We start from the raw sequence: 14,424 nt of genomic DNA on the forward strand, positions 1-14,424 counted from the left end.
CGTCAATTAGGTCTTTCATCAACCGATCTATGCTGGAAGTGCAACAGTGCAGAAGGGAGTGGAGACTTGACCCACTTGATGACTTAATGTAAGCTTGTTAATCCTGTGAGGTGGGAATCAATATCTATATAAAGGATATTTTCAACAAACGGGGTGTCAGAGTGGCTACGTGTAAACTCAGTCAGTGGTACACAGGACATAGGTTTATCTGGATTCATTCCAATTGGCTTTTTTTCCCACTAGGAATGAGGACAATTCTTGCTAACTCGAAATCAGACAGTACAATATCCACACACAGAAGGTCGGCTTGGCTCTGTATTACTTGAAGGGCAAATAATATTTGTTTCAGATATTCAGACATTTCCAACAGTAGCAGAGCAGCATATGAGCTAGCCATTGACTTCAATCAACTCTCTAAATGTGATGAAAAAGTGCTTAGATCGGTAGATCTTGGACAAATTGCAGCACGTGAGAAAACAGTATGTGACTGACACAGGGAGCGAAAAAAAAATAAAAGGAAGTTTCATATGACTTAAAATAGGAGTAGAAATTATTTGTTTTCTTTGAAGTTAGGTTCAATTTTGCTCATTAATGACATTGTGATATTTAGATGTATTTTGGTTAACTAAAGATTGTAAGATTGATGCAGTTAAGGCTCACTGGAAAAGGTTACACTGTTAACCCCACATATACAGCACGTGCACATGTAACACCGCCTAATTGCTATGCTCAATGTGAAACACAGTCATCTTTTGATGGAACTTCGGTGATTAACAAAAGCAGCTCTCAGTATGACCTGACAAAGTGCAGCTGTTCCTTTATCCTTGTGTACTCAAGTCACTAATCGGGAGTGCGAGAGGGTACTGGTGCTAATGGTGTGTGAAAAGAGGCTATTGCCACTTACCAAGGCGCTGGGCACGGCATCACCTGGAAGTTTAAACAAATCAGTTACCTCTCACACGTCCTGCAGAGTTGGGACATTCAGAGTATGAAGTGAAGGATGCCATATTGAGTTGGTTTCTAACAAGGGGCTGCCTATTAGTTTATAACTACCATAACAGAGTGAGCTTGTGAAAGGTGTGATTTGCCCAAGTGGGTTGAAGACCACTTGAACGTTAACCGGCATGGCATGGGAAACTTGTGACAATTCAAAAATATAAGAAAAGTGGCGCTGCATTATATGCAGCGCCACTTTTCTTGCTCCCCTTAGCTCCCCCCTAACGCCACCATGTGTGTGCCGTATTTAACATACGGCGCACCATGCAGCAGGCTAGGGACAATAGCATCAGATTTTTTTACGCTATTGTTGTACAATGCAGGATTAGCACCAAAAATGTTGGCACTAATCCTGCAAAGTACATAGGGGCCCATTAAGAATAATGGTTGGCCCCTTTTAATGCCTGCGCTGTGCAGGCGTTAAGAATAGCCACTAAAAATGTTGCAGTAGAATCTCATGGATTCCATTGCGCCATTTTTGCAGTCCCCGTAACGGGGGAATGCTCCCCTTGCATACATTATGACGCCACTTTGTAAATCTGGAGCGGCAAATTTGGCCTCGTTGAGCCACATTAGTGTCATAGAAAAATGACACTAATGTGGAGCAAGGAAGCGCTAGGCCTTCTTAAATCTGGGCCTATATTTGCTGCTGTGTCGGAGGCAATTCATTTTGTAGCATCTTATGTTTCTAAACCATAAACATGAAGTTCTTTCCCCATTTTGGCACGATTTTCCTTTGCGTTTTATTTGCCATGTGCAATGCTAAGAGCCTATTCATCTTGTAGTGCCTTATGTTTGTAAATGATAAACATAAAAGTCTTTCTCTCTTTTGGCACCATTTTGCTGTGCATTTCATTTGCCATATCGACTTCCAGTCTAGGTGTAACAATGCCCTTGTCAGCACTTTAGTCCCTTCATTTTCACTGACAAGTGATGTCTACCAATTGCTGTGCACAAGCTTGCACTTTCTTGGTGGTCATCACGCAGGACATGGAAACACTTCCCACATAGGATCAAAACAAAGACAACACCCTTCCAACCACACCCCTACAGGACATATGCTGCCCATGCAGACAAGTGCCTAAGTCCCTAACATAGGGTAGTAAGCGCTATACAAAATTGTTTCAATACAACACGATACTGGTGAACTTTCACTGCAGCATAGATGCTGCTTCATGCATTCTTTTCTGTCCCACGGTGAGACGCTGCATTTAGGTTTCTGAGAGTGTTTTAACTGGGCAGCACTTTAGCATAATTAATTTATGGTCTGGCTTATATACATGTGTTGGGCTAATGGATAAGATCTCCTAATGGGGCATGTTTGTAATCATCACTCATTGGCCTTCCTATCAATGAGAGCTATTTGAGGGCATCCCATCCCAGTGCGCACTGGGCATCTGAACTGGAAGCCGCCGACACATGAAGAGTGTAAGCTCAGTAGAAACACGACCCTATTTAACCCTTGGTTATGTGAGTTTTGCTTTCTTGGAATCTGCCTTCTCGGCTCCTGGGGGATGGAGGGTTTAAGGAGGGGACGTTTTTAAGACTTTTCTTATGCAGCCGTAGAATTTGCATCAGTAAGAAGAAATTGCAGTCGCCAAAGGATAGGTTTTAAAGCTGTTAGTAATGTAGCTCAGTGGGTTACCCCGTTCACTTGTAGATAGGGTGCTCCCTCATGTCTCAGCATATTGGACTGCTGGGTGGTCTGACTCAACATTTTATCATTTTGATAAAATAACTATCATATGGATTGTGTAACACTCCACAGGTTAACATTTGAGGGAGAGAGTAAAACTGCTAAAAAGATCAATGTTTTGCAGGTACATTGTGAGTCATGTTCTTTATGTATAGAAAAAATGCCAGGTAAGTGATACCAAAGTCTAGGGGGCAAATGTAGATTTTCCTAGTATATTATGACGGAAAGTCTTCATTTTATTAAAGACACGGAGGCGAGTATATTATGCTTCTCTTACTTGCTTTATTTCAATAGCAGCAGTCAAGAAACTACAATTCCCATAAGGCTTAAAACACAGAAAAGCCAATGGGAAAGCAAAACGTAACAAACAAAGCACCAATCGTACCATTAGGGGATATATAATCACTATGCTTGACTGCGACCAGCCCTCTTTCTTGATGCGAGAAGGCTAGTCAGTGCGAGAAAACAAAGGAAAAATAGCCAGAACAATTGAAACTGCTAAAATTAGTGAACAAAGTTCTTGAATTAAGTTCAACCAAGAGCGGAATGAAGAAGAGATCCGGAAGGAAGTAGGGAGACTCCGCTTGTAAGGAGCTGGGTGTCTTGAAGACAAGCATGGAGCCGGCAGATCCATCCCTCGATCAGGTGGAAGATTGGGGATGAGTGGAGGTTGCTGTGAGGGAGGGACAGAACAAAAAACAAAATTAGGAAAGTCTCATTTTTGAGGTGGGATAATACTCGCCTCCATGTCTTTAATAAAATTAAGACTTTCCGTCATAATATACTAGGAAAATCTACATTTGATGTCAAGAACGGAGGCTCATATTATGCTTTTTTAAAGCATGTTAATCACTACTGAAGTTGCGGTATGAACTAGTTTACAATAAAAAGTTCTGAAAACATTATTGTTGGACCAGTCGTCCGATCACAGAATGTCTTCTAACCTGGAACCAACCCAGAAAGCTTTGGAAGCCATAGCTCTCCTAGCGGAGTGAGCCCCGAAAACGGAGGTGTTGATACCCGCTAAAGTCATTAACCAAAGGACCCATCTGGCGAGAGTCGCCGAAGACACAGGTTTATGGGGTTTACGGAAAGAAATAAGTAGTTGGGAAAGAGAAGAAGTTCTGAGATTGGCCGTACGTTCCTCATAACATTTGAGACATTGTCCTACACACAATTTAGGTTGATTGGGAAAATACGGATAAAAAACTGTACGTAAATTAGTTTTGGTACGTTTGTTAATGGAGAACAATACCCCCGTAGGGGAAAACTGTTGAGAAGTAATATCTAAGGCTCTAACATCAGATAAACGTTTAATGGAAACCAGACAAAGTAACATGGTAAGCTTGGCTGAAAGCATTTTCAAAGAAAGATCAGAATTATCTTGCCAAGATAAGAACAAATTCAATATAACATTGACATCCCATAACTTTAAATATTTAGGTAAAGGAGGAATAGAAAATTTTACTCCCTTTAAAAGCCGACAAAGCAGTGGGTGTTCTCCGACTGGTTTTCCATCGACGTAAGAATGATGCATGGAAATGGCTGACCTATATAAATTGATCGTCCTGTATGACTTACCTGCACTAGCTTGCGCAGCTGGGGAGTTATTATGTAGTTTATATCTGCTGAAACCCTGAATAGTATTCAGAACCCATGGATCTGTTGTTATAGTGCGCCATTTTTAGATGAAACAACAAAGAAAACCCCCTATTGGAGGAAGGCCAGAAATAGGGCTTACCTTGTGCGTTATTGGCCCTGAAGGCACGCTGTCCATGACCCCTGTAGCCTCTGCCTCGTTGAGGATAAAACTGGGGTTTATAGGATTGCGATCCGTAGGTGGAATAGGAGGAGCCTCTGTATCCTTGTGGATGAAAGGATCGGCCAGTAGAGCGACCCCTGTCTGTACTGGCCCTGGCAAAAACCCGCTTGTTAAAGACCTTTTTAATGTTCTGTTGAGCCTTATCAATGGAGGCAAATGTGGAAACAAATTTTCCCACATCTTTAATAAAAGAATCCCCGAAGAGACGTCCTCCCGCTTTAATTCCGGGGTCCATAGTCGCTAGATTGGACAACTTGGGGTCTAATTTGAGGAGTAGCCCTTTTCTCCTCTTGTGGGTAATGGTGGCGTTTGCATTACCTAGGAGGCAAAAAGCTCTTTGGGTCCATAGCGAAAGTTCCGTAGGATCAATATCTGCATTTTCCATCTTGCCAGATTCCGCTAAATCAAAGATACGGGCCAGAGAGCCCAACAGGTCAAGGAGTTTATCCTGGCAATTCGACCAGGCCTTGTCTACCCCTTTACGGGGATCTTTTCTGAATTTTTAGAAAAAGATAAGAAGGGGTTGGTCAATAGTTGGAGTCCAGGTGATACTGGAAAAAAGAGAAGGTCTGGGGCATTCGGATTTTAATTTGGCTCTAGTCTGCTTATCCAGGGGAAGCATTAACCTGGAACCAATATATTTCCCAACATGGGACGAAGGAGTCCATTCTGTGGAATTGGGATGATGTAGGAGAGAAGGACCAAACATAGGATTACCATCCGAATCAAAAATAGTTTTGGCCAAAAAGGGATCAGAAATATCCAATTTAGGCTTTTTTGAAGGGGAAGCTTGAGACAGCGAACCCAAGATATCTGAAACATCATCCAGATCATCAGCATCACCGACATCATCATCGGTATCCGAAATGTGAGAAATCACAATCTTTTTTGGCGGAGTTACAACATTTTTTGTTTTAGATTTACATTTTACGTAAGTATTCTTAGAATTCCCCTCCTGGGAAGGAGGCCTGGGAGGAGGCTAGTCCTCAGTCAAGGGTGAAGAAACTTCACCAGTCAATGAAGCGCCATCGGATGGCTTTTGTGAAGACAAATCCTTGAATTTTCTTTTTCTGCTATCCCCCGCAGAATGGGCCAGAAAGGATTTGTACACCATATTATGAACAGAAGTTTCAATGTTCTTACACATTTTATTCATAGTGGCTGAAACAGCCTTAGAAACAGCCTCATTAATAAAGGCTCTGATTTCATCATTGTCAGACACGTTGTCAAAAGAGCCTTGAAATTCCATCTTGAGAGAGAGAAAAAAACGATATACAAAAAAGTCTGTCAAAATCCCTTGAGCTGAAAGGGTTAACAGCTGAAGAGAAAGAGGAGCAGGATTAAACACACGCCCATAAAGGCGTGGCTGAGTAAGTTAAAACCCGGGGAGGCAGCGGTGTTCGGAAAGAAGGAGCGGAGCGGCGGTGATATCAGCTGGTAGCCGAAGGGTGGATGAAGCGAGCGGTAAAAGGCATTGAATGAGCCGGGAGCTGAGGTAAAATGAAGCGAACTGTAAGATGCGTGACCGTTCAACTTGCAGAAACGACAGTTGGAACTGCCACAGAACGTGGGCAAGCGTTCTAAAAAGACGGGCCTGAAAGAAACATTCAGCAACGGCTAACGCGCGGGAGCACCTGACAGTATGAAAAAATATATTCAAATAGGTGAAAAGGGAGCGCCACAAATTAAACTGTAAACAATTAACTTAAACAATGACAACATTAATAAACAGAGAAGAAATGAATCGTCACTTATCTTGACTGCGAGCAGCAAGAAAGAGGGCTGGTCGCAGTCAAACATAGTGATTATATATCCACTAACGTTCCGATTGGTGCTTTGTTTGTTACGTTTTGCTTTCCTATTGGCTTTTCTGTATTTCAAGCCTTATGGGAATTGTAGTTTCTTGACTGCTGGTATTGAAATAAAGCAAGTAAGAGAAGCATAATATGAGCCTCCGGTCTTGACATAATATGTAGTAACTATTCACACAATGTTGATTGCTGCGTTGCATTGCATGAAAGTGAGAGTGAAGAACAGCGCCATATCTGCTAGGGTACAGCACTGTCCTCTCTCCCTGTGCCTGCCCGTTTTAGGCTGCCATGCACTGACGCATACATACTTTCACCATGGTGCAACAGTGTATGTGTTATGTCAAGCACAGGGAAAGGGAAACTTCCAGTACAAAAAGTATGCTTCAACACTTTTCCCACTTTAGATGTGTGCTGTACAGTGCAGCACACGCAAAGTTTAAAAAGTTTACAAACAAGAAAACTTTTCTCAAACCTTATGCCTGCCTCAAGAAAATGCACATTTTTAGTGCAAAGTTCTAGTTTAGTAGATAGGTCAAGTTTAGTAGATAGGTCTTTATGTCAAAAAACATGGGTGGTTGCATCGGAATGCTCATGTACCACTCATGGGACACCACTCATGGAACGTCCCATGCATGCAAAGTACCACATAGCAGTACTTTGCATTATTTTAGGAAACTTTCCAATGCAAATAAAGATTTGCATTGGAAAACACACCCCAACACTTTGCACTGGGTTTGTGGCACTTTTGTGTTGCAAACCTGGAACAAAGTTTTGGTCAATTTCCAACTAGGTATTTACAGATCTGCAAAGCCTCAAAGCTGGACCCCTCAGGAGCCATATCATAATCTATGATTGCGTTGGTGCACACAGGGTGTGTGTGTTTAATTTTTGTGTCTTCACTGCATCTTTTAACACAAAAAACTGTACAAGTTAGTGCACGTGCATCAAACTGAATAGCACAGAAACACAGGGAGGTAAGTGCCTCCTGAGCTTTGCTGTCAGGAAAACATGCACATGCATGGAGATTTTTTTAGTTAATGGATGCGCTATACATGCAGAAGAGAAATGCCTGTGCAGCATGGGACATGGGATCATGATACAGTGCTTAATTTGTAAACATGTGTTAAGTCAAGAGGCTAGTGTAGCTTGCACCACCTAAGGCCCCTGCCAGCGCTGCAAATAATGGTACTAACACAACTAATAACTATGACACTCCTACGAGCATGACACTTCAGACTACACTCCTACGAGCATAACTCTTCAGACTATTCCAGGCCCCAAAAGCTATAAGAATGGCCTGGGCAGCCAGCAGACGTCATTTTTAATGTATATTGAATTAAGAAACAACTTTTGCTGTGTTCATCTCTAAATTAGACAAAGGGCACCACCATGTGGCAGACTGTCATAATTGCCAGTGTTGAAATGTAACTGCTGGTGCTGACCACCAGAAACCACCGGCAAAAATTAAGTATTGTGATATGGCCCCAGATTTATTGTTTTGTGCTGATGAAAAGTGATGGAAATTAGAGCTCTGATGAACTTTTGTGGGTAAAATGCTTTTGTCCTCAAAACATGACACAAGCTTACAGCAAAGTGGCTTTGCATCAGGTAGCTCCCAACTACTGTTAACGTACTCAGAGGGAAAGTAACGGGCTGGAACAGCACACACACCCCTTAGGAATACACACAAGGCCAGTTTTACTAATGTGGTTTGACATGAGTTAGTTCAAAATCCTAATGCCAAGTGAATGTACAATGGACAATAGGAACATTGTGTGACTTTCCTGTAAGGAACACTTGCAATTTCCACTAAATTGTGTGGTTTATCCATTGCTGCTTATCTGCATGTAGAGTTATGCATTTATGACATGGTGCAATGCTTAACATCACACAAAAACAGTTTTTTTGGTACAAGTACCACTCCTTGGCACTTGACTCTCAATAAATATGATGCTGCATAATAATTCTTAGGAACATTCGAAAATCTGACCTAAGAACAAATTCCACCCATTGCTCACCATTGGCTTTGTGGTTTATAACTCAGATTTGCTTGCTTTTTATTTGCTGGCTTTATTTGTTTTAGGCGGTCGAGCATGATTTTGTCCCTCCCATGTAGCATAGCCTATTTACTGTATTCTTCGACCTTATGTAAAAAGGCCTTTGTATTTTGTTCTTATCTTGTCATATTTGCTGTGCATTCAAAGACAGAGGTCAAATGTCAAGCTCTGCCTTCTGATGGAGCTTGGTATTTACTTTTCTTTCTCTGACTCAGATTTAGCTGAAGAGTTAGTTAAATGCCTGTAAAGGAACTGTGAAAATGTTTTGGAATATATCATAATTAGGAAAGCACAAATGATGCACTTTCTGTAATTCAGAAGTGTGCTGGAGACAAATTACAATCAAAACAAATCAGTACACTAGGTGATGCCATTTCCACACATCATCATTTGTGTGTTGTTAGTTTTATCAGTAAACCTGTGTGTCTGTGCAAATGTAATGGTCATTTCAATTAAAAACGTGTTGTCAGTATTGGCAGTGCACTACCACACCATGCATACTCCACTCTACTCCAATCTTTGCCACTCTTTGACTCTCTACTGTATGACACTCTATGCCACCCCACTCTATATCACTCTACTCCCTACTCCACTCTGCACAGCTCTACTCCACTCCACTCTATGCCACTTCACTCTACAACACTCTACTCCACTCTAGTCCACTACACTCTACATCACGGTAGGCCACTATACTCCACTCAACAACACTTCACTCTACATCCCTCTGCTCTATGATCCACTCGACACCACTTTTCTCCAAGCAATGCCACTCTATTCTATGGCACTCCACTCTATGCCACTCTAGGACGTTCCACTCTACTCTCCTCCACACTATGCTCCTCCACTTTATGACATTCCAGCCTATGGCATTCCATTCTATGACGTTCCACTCTATGATACTCCACTCTACAAAACTTCACTCTAGGAAACTCTACTCTTTGACATTATTCTGCATTCTACATCACTTCACTCCACTCTACACCACCCTACTCTACTCCACTCTATGCCACTCTACTCCACTCCATGTCACCCTACTCCACTCCAGAACACTCTATGACAATCCACTCTATGACTTGTCACTAAAGACACTTAACTCCACTCTACAACACTCTACTCTATGACACTCTTGTCTACAACACACTACTACACTCTGTGTCCCTTTAATCTATGACACTCTACTCCACTCTGTGCCACTTCACTCTATGACATTCTACTCATCTACATAACTCCCTCTATGCCATGCCACTCTACTTTACTCCACTCTGTGCCACTCCATTCTATAACAAACTACTTCACTCTACTCCATTCTGCTCAACAACACTCCACTCCACTCTGTACACCTCCACTTTATGCCCCTTCACTCTATTCCACTCTACACCACTCCACTGTACGCCACTCTATTCTACTCTACTACACAAGACTCCACTCTACACCTTTCTGCTCTAAGACACTATACTGCACTCAATGCCACTCCATTCAGCAACACTCCACTTTATGTAACTTCCTCTATGCCATTTACTCCACTGTACACCACTCTGCTCTACTCCACACTACTCCACTTTACAATACACTATTCCACATTACGACACTTCACTCCACTTTACTCCACTACACTCCACGACATTCCTCTCCACTCTATGCCACTGCACAACCTTCCACTCCACACTATGCCACTCCACACCACTCGAAGCCACACCACACTATGCCACTCTGCTCCACTCTGTGCCACTGCACTCTACACCACTCTACTCCACGCCACTCTCCTCTACGCCACTAACTTTTAGCCATGCTGAACAGCAATCACGCTGGGGTACAATATGAATAAAACACATTGGCAAACCCAGTAGCTCTTGCATAGGCGAGACCTCTTTGCTTTGCCAATGCTTGTTCTTTTACCATTGTCGCAGCGCTGCTGATTTACACACTTTCTCAGTAGCTCTGGGCCTAAATGTACTGTTTCCTCGGTTACACGGCAAAAGGAAGTTGCCCCCAAATACTCGGGCAGTCCCATGCCTCCCCTAACACTTCCTCCACCAGGCTTGCAGGACAGTGCAGCCCTTGTCGTAACTGAAGTCAGGAATTCCACCGCAGGAATGACATCAGTGTGCACTGTTAGGAGGAGAGAGCCCCACTGCCCCCGCCAGCGAACGAGTCAACTCGAGCCAGGAGGGCCTTGTGACGCCGCTGTTATTGTACTGTAACAATTATATAGCGCTTACTGCCCCTACGCAGAGGCTTCATATGCAGCACGCTACGCCGTGTGTCACTGGAGTCAGAGCAGAAAAACTGCCAACGAAAGCACAGGAAAGGGTCAGTAAGGGTATATGGAAGAGACAGTTGTCAGCGAGGAGGGACGCACGCAGCAAAGAGACACCGGAAACAGGCAGTTCTCGGGCCACGAGGGTACATAAAGGAGACAGATGTTTGTGAAGACAGAGGAAAGAAGCAGCTCTCGAAAATGAAGGATCAGAGAAGCGAGCCAGCTATCGGTCAGAGCACAGGAAACGATGACACATGAACAGAGAGCTGTCAGAGTAACAGTTTATAAAGAAGAGACAGCTGTCAGCAAGGAGGCACCACATAGACAGTTTAGAATGAATTCACAGCAGAGAGACAGCTGTTATCAAGAACACAGAAAAGAAGAAAGGCGACAGTGTATGCGACAGTAGGGAAAATGCGGTATATACATTTGTGGAAAAGAGACTGCTGCCAGGAAGGGCACAGGAATGAGACAGCTGGCATCGAAGCCAGAATGGAGAGGATGTGGGGTAACGCTCAGCGCTACCAACTTGGAATTGGAGGGCCAGTTCGAGTTTTGGCGAAGGCTCGGCAACCAGTGATTCTGGGCAAAGCACGTAATCACCCTGTGCCTTAAAAAATAGAACGGACGTGTCTTTTGTAATGTACCGGTCCATCTCGTGATATATACTAAATATATTTTAAAAACTGCAGATAAGAGGGTAAACGAAAGAGAGGGGTGTTAGTGTTTCTGAGCGCAGTGAAGAGAGATCTGTGCGTGTATGATGAGGGTGCAGAAAAGACAATTGTCGCTGGGGAATGAAACAACGGACACTGAACCAAAATGAAAGATACGGCTATTAGGAAGGATACAGGAACGAGAGTCGTCAGCGGGCGGCGGCCGAAAGAAGAGACGGCTATTGGCGTGGATTCAGAAGGCTGCTAGAGTGCATGCGGATACTGACAAAAGGACCTTTCACTGAGGAGACAGGGAAGTGGGGGCTGGGTGGGGCGATGGGATTCCTGTAGGATATAGGAAAGAGAGAGATGTCAATGAGGGTGTGACGGAAGAGACAGCTCTGTGTGAGGACACGAGAAAGAGACGGCTAATAGTGAAGGCATGGGTAAAATACTGGTGCCAGTGAGGGCATGGGTGACAGCGTCATTCACAGTTTAGGTAGGGCAGCTCTCGCCGAGGGCTTAGGAAAAGACAGCTACCACAAACAGAAGATGCGGGTGTTAGAGTGACTGCAAACCAAAGAACTGGCTGGCAGAGAAACGAGAATGAAACGGAAAGAAGTCGCTTTCAAAAAGTGCACAGTCAGGAGATGAAACAGCTGCCCGGGAAGAGATATGAAAGAAAGAGCAATCAATGGGAACGTGGCAAAATGAGCCTAGGAGTGAGACCACGAGAATGAGACAGCTTCCTGCAATGGCAATAGACTACAGTCCATTAAGGCCTGTGGGTGAGGTATGTGTATTAGAAAAGGTAAATATCACACCCATCAATCAGCCAGGATTTAACGCTGAGACAGTCGTCAGTGAACTACCCACACCTATCGCTATGTGGCAATATTGCTGGGTACTGTGGGTAGGAGAGAGTTTTTCCTTAGAACGTGACATTTTAATGAACTATGTATTTCAGAATTTATCAGAATCAGTAACACAAATGAAGCACGTTTTTTATTATTTCTGAAGTGTGTTGGAAACAAATAATGTAATATGATCAAAACATATCATTACTCTAGGTTCCACACATTTTAGTTTGTGCACTGTATAGTTTTATTAGAAAAACTGTTTGTCTGTTCAAATGTAATGGGCATTTCAATTGAAAATGTGTTGTCTGTAATGGCAGTGCCCTACCATACCATGCATAGTCCGCGCTACCCCACTTAACTTTACTCTGCACCACTCCACACCACTGCACGCTGCACCACTCCACTGCACTCTATGCCATTTCACAGTACGCCACTCTACACCACAACACTCTTTGCCACTGCACTGTACACCACTCCAGACTAAACCACACCATTCTACTCTGCACAACTCCACTCTCCAACACTGCAGTCTATGCCACTGCACTCTAGACCAATACACTCTACGCTAATGCACTTTACTCTGTAACACTCAATCGGTGCCCCTGCACTCTATGTCAATCCACTCTATGCCACTCTGATCTACTCTGCACAATTGCACTATACACCTCTTTATTCTACACCAATGTATTCTACATAACTGCACTCTACGTCACTGCACTCTTCTATGTACCACCGTACTCCACGCCACTGCCCTCTATGCCACTCAACTCTGCACTACTCCACTCTACGCTACTCCACTCTATGCCACTGCCTTCTACGGCAGTATATCTACTCTGCACCACTATATGCTACTCTACTCTGCACCACTCTACACCATTGCACTCTATGCCACTCAACTTTACACTGCACCCTACACCACTCCTTCACTCTGCGCCATTGCCCTCTATATCACTCAACTCTATGCCACTCCACTCTGCACCAATCTACGCCACTCCACTTTACACCACTGCACTCTAGTCTCTGACACTCTACTTTACACCACTGCACTCTATGCACCACTCTACCCCACTACATTCTATGCCGCTGAATTCAATGCCACTGCACTCAATGCCACTGAACTCTACAGCACTATAGTATGCAACACTCTACACCAGTCCACTCTATTTTGCTACTCCGCCACTCTACACTACTCCACAATATGCCACTCAGGTACACAACACTCTCTGCCACTCCACAACATTTTACTCTGCTCTTCGCCATTCCACTTTACTCCACTTTTAGCCACGCTGAAGCGCAGCCACGCTGGTGTGCAACTTGGCTAAAACGCATTGGAAAAGCCAATAGCGTTTGTATAAGCGAGAAGCATTGCTTTGTCAATGCTTGTTGGTGTAATTAATTTACATGCCCATTTACATCCCACTCTCCCTCCGAGCTCCTGAAGGGACTGTGCGTGGGGGGGGGGGTGGTCCCAGGACACGGAGTCCGGGTCCAGGGAGGCAGACGGTGCCTGTGACAGCTCCTGAGAGACCGGCCTCGGCTTGCGCTGCTCCACACGGTGCCTCCTCTGCTGAGCTCCTCGCCCCCCTCGGCCTGATCCGCGGCGCAGGCTCCGGTGGGAGGAGGAAGGCGGGGAAGTGTCAGAGGCGGCTGACTGAGGAGGGAGGGCAGGGACCACTCTGCGCCTGCAAGTTATCCTGCTCGAGCAGCGGTCCTGGGAGGAAGAGGAGGGGACGCCGCCTGTCGAGGAGGAGCGGGGAGGACACGTCGCAGCCTCCGGCCCCAGCCCTTGACCGGTCCGGGCAGCCGTCGGTGCTCGGTGGATTCCCTCTCCACCCAGGCCGCCTGAGAGACTGCTGTCCGCCGGGGACCCGCTACCCGAGGAGACCAGGAGAAACAGAGCACAACTTACGCGAGGAAGGGAGGAACGGGCTCACTGGCTGCAAACTCTTCAAAAAGTTGTTTTCCAGGCACTGAAGGCGACGTCTTCCGAAAGTGGAAGCAGATCTTTTTTTATCCGGGTTCGAGTCATGAGGCCGGGTCTGCGGCAGGGACTGCAGAGGAACTTGTAGTTTCGGGCTAACTGTAGCGGGGACTGCTGAGGGGTTCATCTTTACCCGGAACCCAGGAGATCGATGCTGGCTGGCACTGCCAAGGAGAAAGATGAATGTCCCCTCCACGGAACTGCTCTGTGCCTCATAATGAGACAGGGAGATGTGTTAACTCGCTCACTCACCGCCCCCACCCTCGCTCACCCGAACCCCAGCTC

The 14,424-nt window shown here is 44.7% G+C and overlaps 1 long non-coding RNA gene across 1 annotated transcript; it reads right to left on the reverse strand.

Annotated features, from left to right (window-relative positions):
• Nucleotides 1-2,952: 2,952 nt before the first annotated feature.
• Nucleotides 2,953-14,203, reverse strand: LOC138268213 (uncharacterized). The gene is made up of 2 exons (XR_011199957.1): nt 14,068-14,203; nt 2,953-3,365 (listed from the first exon to the last, which is right to left on the reverse strand). It is a non-coding gene; the product is annotated as an uncharacterized lncRNA (long non-coding RNA).
• Between the last annotated feature and the right edge of the window lie 221 nt (nt 14,204-14,424).

The sequence above is a fragment of the Pleurodeles waltl genome, chromosome 2_1 (assembly GCF_031143425.1).
Source record: "Pleurodeles waltl isolate 20211129_DDA chromosome 2_1, aPleWal1.hap1.20221129, whole genome shotgun sequence".
In the NCBI taxonomy this organism is placed as follows: Eukaryota; Metazoa; Chordata; class Amphibia; order Caudata; family Salamandridae; genus Pleurodeles; species Pleurodeles waltl.